The following is an 8,757-nucleotide window of genomic DNA, read 5'->3' on the forward strand; positions in this document are numbered from 1 at the left end:
GTTTAATGTTGGCTTATAGAACATAAGATTCATGAGGGCACCTTGGTCTTTGTTGTTTTCAGCTCTCACATCCTTGTACCTAGAACAGTACCTAGCTCATAGTAGGCCCTTAATAAATATTTTTTGTATAAGTAAGTTACTAGACAGAGGATATGTTCGTTAGTATCAGCAACAACATGGAGAAAAAATACAGTGGTGTTGAAATGTTAAAATTATACATTCTATTGGGAGGGGTTTTTTTGGCAGCAAAACTTATTCTTTTTCTTTAGTTATCTTGACAAATAAATATTGAACGACTCTTTTGTACCATAGAGCCCTGTTTTACATATGTTCCTGATTTAAATGAACATCCACAGCAGTCTTGCAAGAGGAGATATTGATATGGTTGTATCCTTTGTGAGAAAGTGGAGGTTCTGAGGATTGATCGAATCATCAGGGTCACGGCTATTTAAGTGGCAAAGCCTAGATTGAAATTCATGCCTGTCTAACTTTTAGCACAGACATGCCCCTCTGTGCAACACAGCCTCAGTGCCGTTTTCTTTTTTTTTTAGGTTAAAAAAAAAATCTAGTTAATGGTCACCTGTTCATTCTATTAGAAAGTAATTTGTGTGTATAGACTCATCAAACTGAGGCTTCCTATTTGGATTTTCAACTACAGTGTCGCAAATGTTTATAAAAGTAAATGTTAGTCTCTAAAGACAATGTTTATGATTGCACTCAAATTTTGCTGCTAAAATGAGAAGTACAAAAATAATCCCCCATGGAATGGGATCTGAAAAAGCACTATGAAGTACTTCAGTTATTTAGCTCTTAATATTCATTTTAATTTAATAGACAGAAAAAAATCTGTGCTGTTTCTCTTCAGAGCTTCCGAGTGCTGCCACTGTGTTTTATACTTTTAAAAAAAATTCTGAAATAATTCAGGCCTTATACGACAGTTACAGGAATAGGACCCTAAACCCAGATGCCCTAGTTATTAATGTTTTTTACGTTTGCTTTATCATTTTCTCTCTATGTACACATGGTATTTTTTCTGAATCATTTGAGAGCAAGTTGGAGATGTAATGCCCTTTTACCTCTGAATACATCAGTATGTATTACCATAAAATTGGCAATTATCCAGTTTTGTCACAAAAAAGAAAAAAAAATCTGGTCCATGGGACATCTCAGAATTACATCTTATGTTTAGTTGTTATGTCCCTTTACTCTTTAATCTGGAACAGTCCTCATTCTGTCTTTGTCTTTCGTGTTCTTGACATTTTGAAGAGTATGCTAGTTACTTTATAGAAGGTGGTACTTATTTTAATAATGTGGTAAAATTAAAGATTTTGAAGGAAGCATTAGATGAAAATAATTTGTACTTCCCTTGTTTTTTTTTGGTATAACCTGTTAAAGATTTTTATTATGAGAAATTTCAATCACAGAAGCAGAGAGAATAATAAAATGAGCCCTATTACCCAGAATTAATCATTAACATTTTTGCTCCCCTTCCTTATTCTTATTCTCTTCCCCTAAAAACTAAATACTTTTAAGCATTTTGCGGCAATTTCTAGACATCGTAATATTCCATATTTAAGTAAGGTCTAAAAAGTAACAACGTTTGCTTATATAAACATATTACTTTAACCTAACAAAATTATTTATAATTCCTTAATATTATATACTACCAAAACTATATTCAAATTTCTCCTATATTCATTTTTTCTCTTTGCAAAAGCCCTTTACATTTGGTATTGCATTTGGTTGTGATAGCTGTTAAGTTTCTCTCTCTCTTTTTAATTAGACACTCCTTCCTCCCTTTTGGTAGAATAATATTTTTTATGGTATAGTGCATATGCCTGGATTAGCTTGCTCATTATCTTTTCCAGGGTCCTCTTAGTGTATATCCACATAAAGCAGAGGTTGGAAAGCTGGATGCTGTCTCTCCTAAAGTCCCTTGCATCCAGAGTGCTGCCTGTGATTCAGGTTCTTGTATGGTGCTTGAGTTCAGTGTGAGCTGAGGCAGTAGCATATGAGATGCCCATTTTGCTGGTCCATTTCTACAGACCCAACAGGGCCCTGGAGGTTACAGTGTTCAGACAACTTCCTGATCCCTAGACTCTGTTGAAATGACGTAATGACTTCCTGATTCCCAGCATCCTGAATGTGGCAGAGGAAGCAGTCTTCATGGTAGACCAGTCCTTATGTGTTGTTCCAGGAGCCTGTTCCTGGACGCGAAGCCTGGATCTGCCCTTCTGGCCCTTTCAGAAATTTCACAAACACCTAGGTCTGTATATTAAATCTTTTTCTGCCCCAAACAGCTGGAGAGGTTTCTATTATCTGTAAGTGAAACTTGACTGACAGAACTGGTAATCAAAAGAACATAACTTTTATCTTTGACTTCAAATGTATATGTACAAAGCAACGTACCTGAATCTGAAACATTCAGATTTGAACTGGGATGTGGTTTAAGGGAAAGGAAGCAGCTCTTTGCCCGTGTGTGTGTGTGTTTATGAAGCCCTGACAATCTTTTCATGCAGATTCCTGGTGTAACCTGTTCTTTGCTGGTGACTTTGTCAACAAAAGCCATCTCTTACTAGGACTTCTTGTAGGTCTGTTGACACCACCCTCCCCTGTGCTCCTAGGATATGAATGTGGCCCCGTGTATCCCATTCCTGTCTTCCCATATGACTTGGGTTGTGCAGCTAACTGGTGAGAGATGGAGACCAGCAGCCGTGTGACCTCCACCTGCCTCTGCCTCTCAGTCCCCTGTGAATCCATTCCTGAATTTCTGCTTCCACCCCTGATGTAACAGCAGTATGGGAAATGTGTTGGGGACTGCACTTACCATTTTTTAAAATTTATTACAGAAAATTTCAAACATACATGAATGCAGAGAGAATAATATAATGACTACCACGTACCCATCACCTTATCAGCATTTTGTCAAACACACAAACTTCAAATAATTTGACAACTGGATCCCTAATGGTACACTTTTTTTTCTTTCTCTTTACCATTTTACTATTTGCTTTCTAAATTCTTCATGGCCAAGACCTACGGTATCTCTCAGCCCTGCCCCTGCCTTCAGTTGACCGGCCTCTCCGTGGCTCTCTCCCCCTGGGGTCTCTCCCTCCTCCCAGGGTTTCCCCTCCCTGGGTCTCTGGGGACCTGAGTGCGTGGGTTCAGGCACCATCATAGGCCCCGTCTCAGGTAGAGCCCTTACCCTGTGTTGGGACTCACAACAGGGACTGCATTGAATTATAATATATGATACCAATAATATTGTTTGCATTGATTTTTTTTAAACTCTAACACAGGCAGTAACCCCATATATTTTCACTACATATTAAAAAAAAAAGCAGATGTTTCACTGTAGGACTTAAGGGGGAAATTGTGGAACTGAAGTCGTAAGAACACATCAAAATATTACTTTTTTTAGAGTAGGATTAAAACCTTTTGCAGACTTTGTGTAGTTTCATTCTGACACACTTTTTTTTCTTCTCAACCTGCATGGGAAAAATCATTCTTACAAGATATGGAAAGAGAAATAAATGTTCTCACACTCTGAGAAAACTGTTAAAAGCCTGTCAAAAATTACTTGAGTTCTTGGTTCAGATCCATTGTGGTAGGTACCACATGAGACAGAAGGTGGTGCGGTTCCTGCCCAGGAGTGACTTGCAGTTCACTCAAGTAGGCAAGACAGCTGAAGATCACTGTTAACAACAAGAAGCAACGTAGTAAGTGTGCAAATAGAGAAAGCAGGTCTTTACAATTTGGGGGGAAGATAAACTATTGAAACATCATAGCATGTATTTTCCCATGTACAGACCCTCTTATACAGTTTCTTCCTTCTAACAATTACAGTGCTGCAGAGATTTCTCTAAGTTTGAAGAGTCTGGATATGCATTATCTGGGATAAATTAAATAAATGAGAGTAGTCCTCTGTAGCTTCCTTGTATGTGGAAGAAGAAGGAAAGCTAGTGGCACTCCTCTTATATTTTCAACAGAAAACTTTCTTTTTGGAAAAGAAATCTTGGCTAATTTAAATGTCATTCCAGTTTCTGATTTCATGTATTTTCCAGGATTAGTATTTCAGTACTGAGCATCTATTAGTTATCTGTTACTGCCTAACAAACTACAACACACAAAAATAAAACCTCTCATCCCCATACTTGAATAGTACTAATCATAAAGTGTCCTCTGCTAACATTTGATGACCTGTAGTCAACATATATATTTTTGAGCATTATCTCTATGCAAGGTGCAGTGCTCGGAGCTACCCAGGATAGGAAGAAGTAAAAGTCAGGGTCTCTGCCCTGATGGAGTTTATGTTTCAGCTGAGGGATATAAGAGTGATGCACGTGAAATAACAGACCCTGGGCTGTTTGATGGTTAGCAAAGAGTATACATATTCTGGAGTGCCGTTATTTCGTTGATAAGATAACGGAAATCTACAAAGGCTGAAAGATTGGTGATGAAAGAGGTGATGTAGCTGACATGCAGTCAAACCAGAACCAGGTTTCCAGGCCAGTGTATTTTTTCTCTCCCTTTGTTTTCAAGATAATATTTGTTTAAAGTTAAAACTATGTGGCATAGGCTGTATAAAAGCCAAATAAGTTGAGGAAAGCGAAGATGCGTGGCTTTGAGTAGTCAAAGGAGAATTAAAGGAGCAGGTATGATTAGACTATGAGTGTAAAGAATAAATGGCAGAAGCAGAATAATCCAACCAGGAGAACCAAATATTTGTTATATTCACAGCACAGACCAACTATACTATCTTGAAAGGTACATGTTGGGCAGTGGAGGGAAATGAGGTTGCAGAGGCTTGAAAGTGTGGGAGAAGAATTTGGACTTCATGTGGTAGTCCATGGGGAAATACTCTCAGTCCTAGAGCGTGAAATGACACGATGAAACTGGGATTAAGGAAGATTATGTTTGTTTGCCGGGAGAACTGCATCGTGTGTGCATTTTTCTTTTCTTACACTCATTGTATTGGTCAGTTGCATTCTAAGTAGGTTAAACACTGTGTTGATCAGAGGCTAGCCTGTGTTGTGGCCACAGTTAACCCTGAAATCTCAGTGGCTGAATACATAAATGCATTTCTTATTTGCGCTACTTGGCCAACACAGGTGGATAGCGTACAGGGGTGAGGAGTTCTCCATTTACTCGTTCAGGGACCCAGGCTGACCAAAGGTCCCACCACTTAGAACCTCGCTGGTCGCTGTGGCAGGAGAGAAGAGCAGTATGGAAGCTCCATCGCTGCTCTCCAGAGCTCCAGCCTGGAAGTGAGTGACCTATATCATTTTTGCCCCCAACCCATTGGCCAGAGGTAGTCATGTGCACCCCCAAAGGGAAGTTGAGGATATTCGAGCAGTAAGTGTCTCTTCCAAGGCTCTCTGAGGACCTGGGCATATAATTCTACTTGCTTAAGAGAGACAGTGTAGTGATTAAGAGTGACAGACCCTGGAGCCCGACTGCCAGAGTCTAGAGCCTGCCTCTCCACTTACTAGCTGTGTGGATCTGGGCAATTTACTGAACTTCTCTGGAGCGTAATTTCCTCATCTGTAAAACAAGGATAATAATGGGACAAGCCTCACAGAATTATTATGAGGCTTGATTATATATAAATTGCTTAGAGCATTATGCCATGTAATTGTTAGGAATTATTTAGTATTGCTGTTATTATTATTATTATTTTTTTTTTTGCGGTACGCGGGCCTCTCACTGTCGTGGCCTCTCCCGTTGTGGAGCACAGGCTCCTGACGCGCAGGCTCAGCAGCCATGGCTCACGGGCTCAGCCGCTCCGCGGCATGTGGGATCTTCCCGGACCGGGGCACAAACCCGTGTCCCCTGCATCGGCAGGCGGACTCTCAACCACTGCGCCACCAGGGAAGCCCATTGCTGTTATTATTAATCTGCTGGCTTCCACTATAGTACCTGAAAGGAAGGTTAAAGTTTCTGATTCCAGTTGATGGGACCAGTGGGAAAGAAGTTGTAGTAATTTAGGTGTGTGATGCCAGCATCCGGACTAGGATGATGATTTGGGACAAAGAAAAGACGAGCAAGAGTGAGTGCAAGAGGAGAAAACCCAAGCAGGGTTCACTGGCCAAATACCGTGGATGAGAGAGGATGATCAGGTGTGGGTGACCCAGAGAATGGAGCTTGAGTTTGCAGAGAAATTAGGGGGCCCCTGTGGAGAAAGACGATAAGCTGAAAGTCTGATGTGGTGATGGGAAGTGTCTGAGGCCTGGGAAGCCACAGGAAGCGGAGGAATGGAGCCATCTCTTAATGAACATGTTTCTGTAGGAGGTGACATCCTTGTGCTCCAAGTCAGGCTACAGGCACTGGGGCCAGTGCCTGTAGTGCACTGGATTGAGTCCCCAGCTCCACGTCTCCGTGGCCTGGCACTCCAGTTTCCTCATCAGCAAAATGGAGAAAAAGTTATACCCACCTCTTAAGGTAATGAGGATTAATTAAATGAGATAATGCCTGTCAGGTGCTCAAAAAAGTGGCACATAGTAAACAGTCAGTAGTCATTCCTTCTCAGCTAATTGAGCTTTTAGTTGAGTAGAAATTTGAGAATTATTTTTTAAGTGACCAGTTCTTCAGAGTTTAACATAAAACAAACTTCCGGTGACATCGGTTCTCATGAGTGCATTTAGTCTTCCCTGGATTCAAAAGAGTGGGCTGTGTTGTCACCAGATCAGCTCTTCATTTTTTCACTCTTACCTGAATAGTCAATGAGCAAATGTTTTTAGCTTTGCAAAGAATAACAAATTACAGTGGGCTAAGAGTGACCAAAATAGACCATTTTAAAGGCTAATTTAAGGTCAATGCTTCCTCTTTTAAAATTGCCTGGTACTTTTTACTGATCGGTAAGAGTCACTGCCCTGGCCTCTTGAAATATAAAATTGTTTTCAAGCAGAACATATTTGTGTATCTAGATTTAAATTGGCTTCTTGGGAAATTAGTTCTGTTCTTTAATATGTCTAGTTTATATTGCAGGGTCTTAGAGGGTCTTTGTCTTCAATTACACAATTACATATTCTCTAGCATATGTAATTAAGCATTTAGAGTGTTTCTTTTCATTTCATTGAAAAATTAAGAACTTCACAGATATTTCAGTAGGGCTTTAGTATTTTGTTAGTAATAGTACAAAACAGGTGCTATTCAATTAGATGGATATCTGAGAGCCTTCTGTGGGAGAGGCTCTGTACCACGTGCTGTGTATATAACCTACGACATTCTCATCCTCAGGGAACTCATAGCCTGAGTTTGTAATCTACCTACTCTTGGTTATTTGTCCTATTTAAGGGTTAGCTAACTTGCTGGCCTATAACGAAACAAGCCTTGTAATACTTTTTTCAGGATCTGTGTGTGATTCAGTTCTGTCTTTTTTATGGCTGGGATATGAAGTTAGGGTTACATTCCTGATGCTGCCTCTAGTTTACCAGGTGCCTTTTCTGAATTTAGGTTTCTTTATAAAGTGTGGGTGATACAGTCTGCTCATCCTGTTTCACAGGATTGTGAAACGGAAGACATTACATACTGCATGGACTATTTTTGTGAACTATTGCACTCTTCATATATACATGATGTCATTTCTAAAATCTAACCTTTACTATACTATACTATCTATTCTGTACTATCACTGAAGTGTCTACATGTTTATACTGACTCAAATTAAGTAGCTTTGAGAGGTTTTTTTAAATTAATCAAATGATCCTTTTAGAAATAAAAATAAAATTATGGAAGAGGTAAATATGGTTAGCTGCCATGTAACTATCAGCTTTCCTAGATGATTTTTCCTAGCTACATGTTATTATTTAAAATTGTTAATAATATATCACCTGACTGCTGGAGAAAATATTTATAGGTTGTGATTTTCAAATAATGTATTATATATAAGGCCACCTCCTTATTTCTGTAACAGAACACAAAATTATACAGCATTGTCCCTGTTCTCCAAGTTTACCTACTCCTGAGGGAAATGCATGGGAGATAAACCTAAAGCCAACTAATACTACAAGACCCTGGGAGGGTGCCCCAAGGCCGTGTGTGAACAGTGGCTTCATGAATGAAATAGGAAGTAAGGTCCTTTTGAAGGAGAGCGAATAGCTGAATTGACTAGAATACAGACCTTTTTTTTTTTTAAAAGATTGATTGGAAGTAGGTTTAAAGTTTACCTTCTTGGCAGTATGGCTACTGATGATTGGATAAAATCATTTGCGCAGACTTGTGATATAGTGGAAGAAGGAGGGAGAAAACTACTCATTCCTTTGTCAAGTGACATAGGTATTTACTACCTTGTTTGGAGGATCTTAGGAACTGACCATTAGCACCGAGAGGCCTCTCTTATCTGCTATGAAACAGCATGTTGGCTTATACATACAATAGTCTATGCTGGAACATAGTCATAGAGCTAGTGTGCCATGAAAATGATCTGAAATTCAGGAAGCTTTGTTTCTGGTTTTCCTTCAGCAACTTTCACAATGGTTTCTCTTTTGGGATCCAACTCAAATGACTACATAAGTGCCACCCTGCATAAAATTTAGTGTTTTGCCCTTTTTTCTCCTTCACTTGGAAATGTTTATTAGATGGAGTGAAGGAGAGGCCCTAAGTTCCTGACTTGCATCCTTGTGGTCTCACCTGTCTCCGTAAGGTGAAACAAGGACCAGTGCCTATTTTTGACAGTGGCTTTTTAAGGTCAGCTAGCTATCTATGAAATTAACAAAATACAAATCAGAAAGCACTCAGTAAATGGTGCTGAATCAA

At 39.5% G+C, this 8,757-nt stretch overlaps 1 protein-coding gene across 2 annotated transcripts in view; it reads left to right on the forward strand.

The window, feature by feature from the left end:
* The window catches only part of UBAC2 (UBA domain containing 2), a 152,319-nt gene that overhangs the window by 61,472 nt on the left and 82,090 nt on the right, over window positions 1–8,757 (forward strand). The gene's annotated exons all lie outside the window — the stretch shown is intronic.

This window comes from Globicephala melas, chromosome 18 (assembly GCF_963455315.2).
Source record: "Globicephala melas chromosome 18, mGloMel1.2, whole genome shotgun sequence".
In the NCBI taxonomy this organism is placed as follows: domain Eukaryota; kingdom Metazoa; phylum Chordata; class Mammalia; order Artiodactyla; family Delphinidae; genus Globicephala; species Globicephala melas.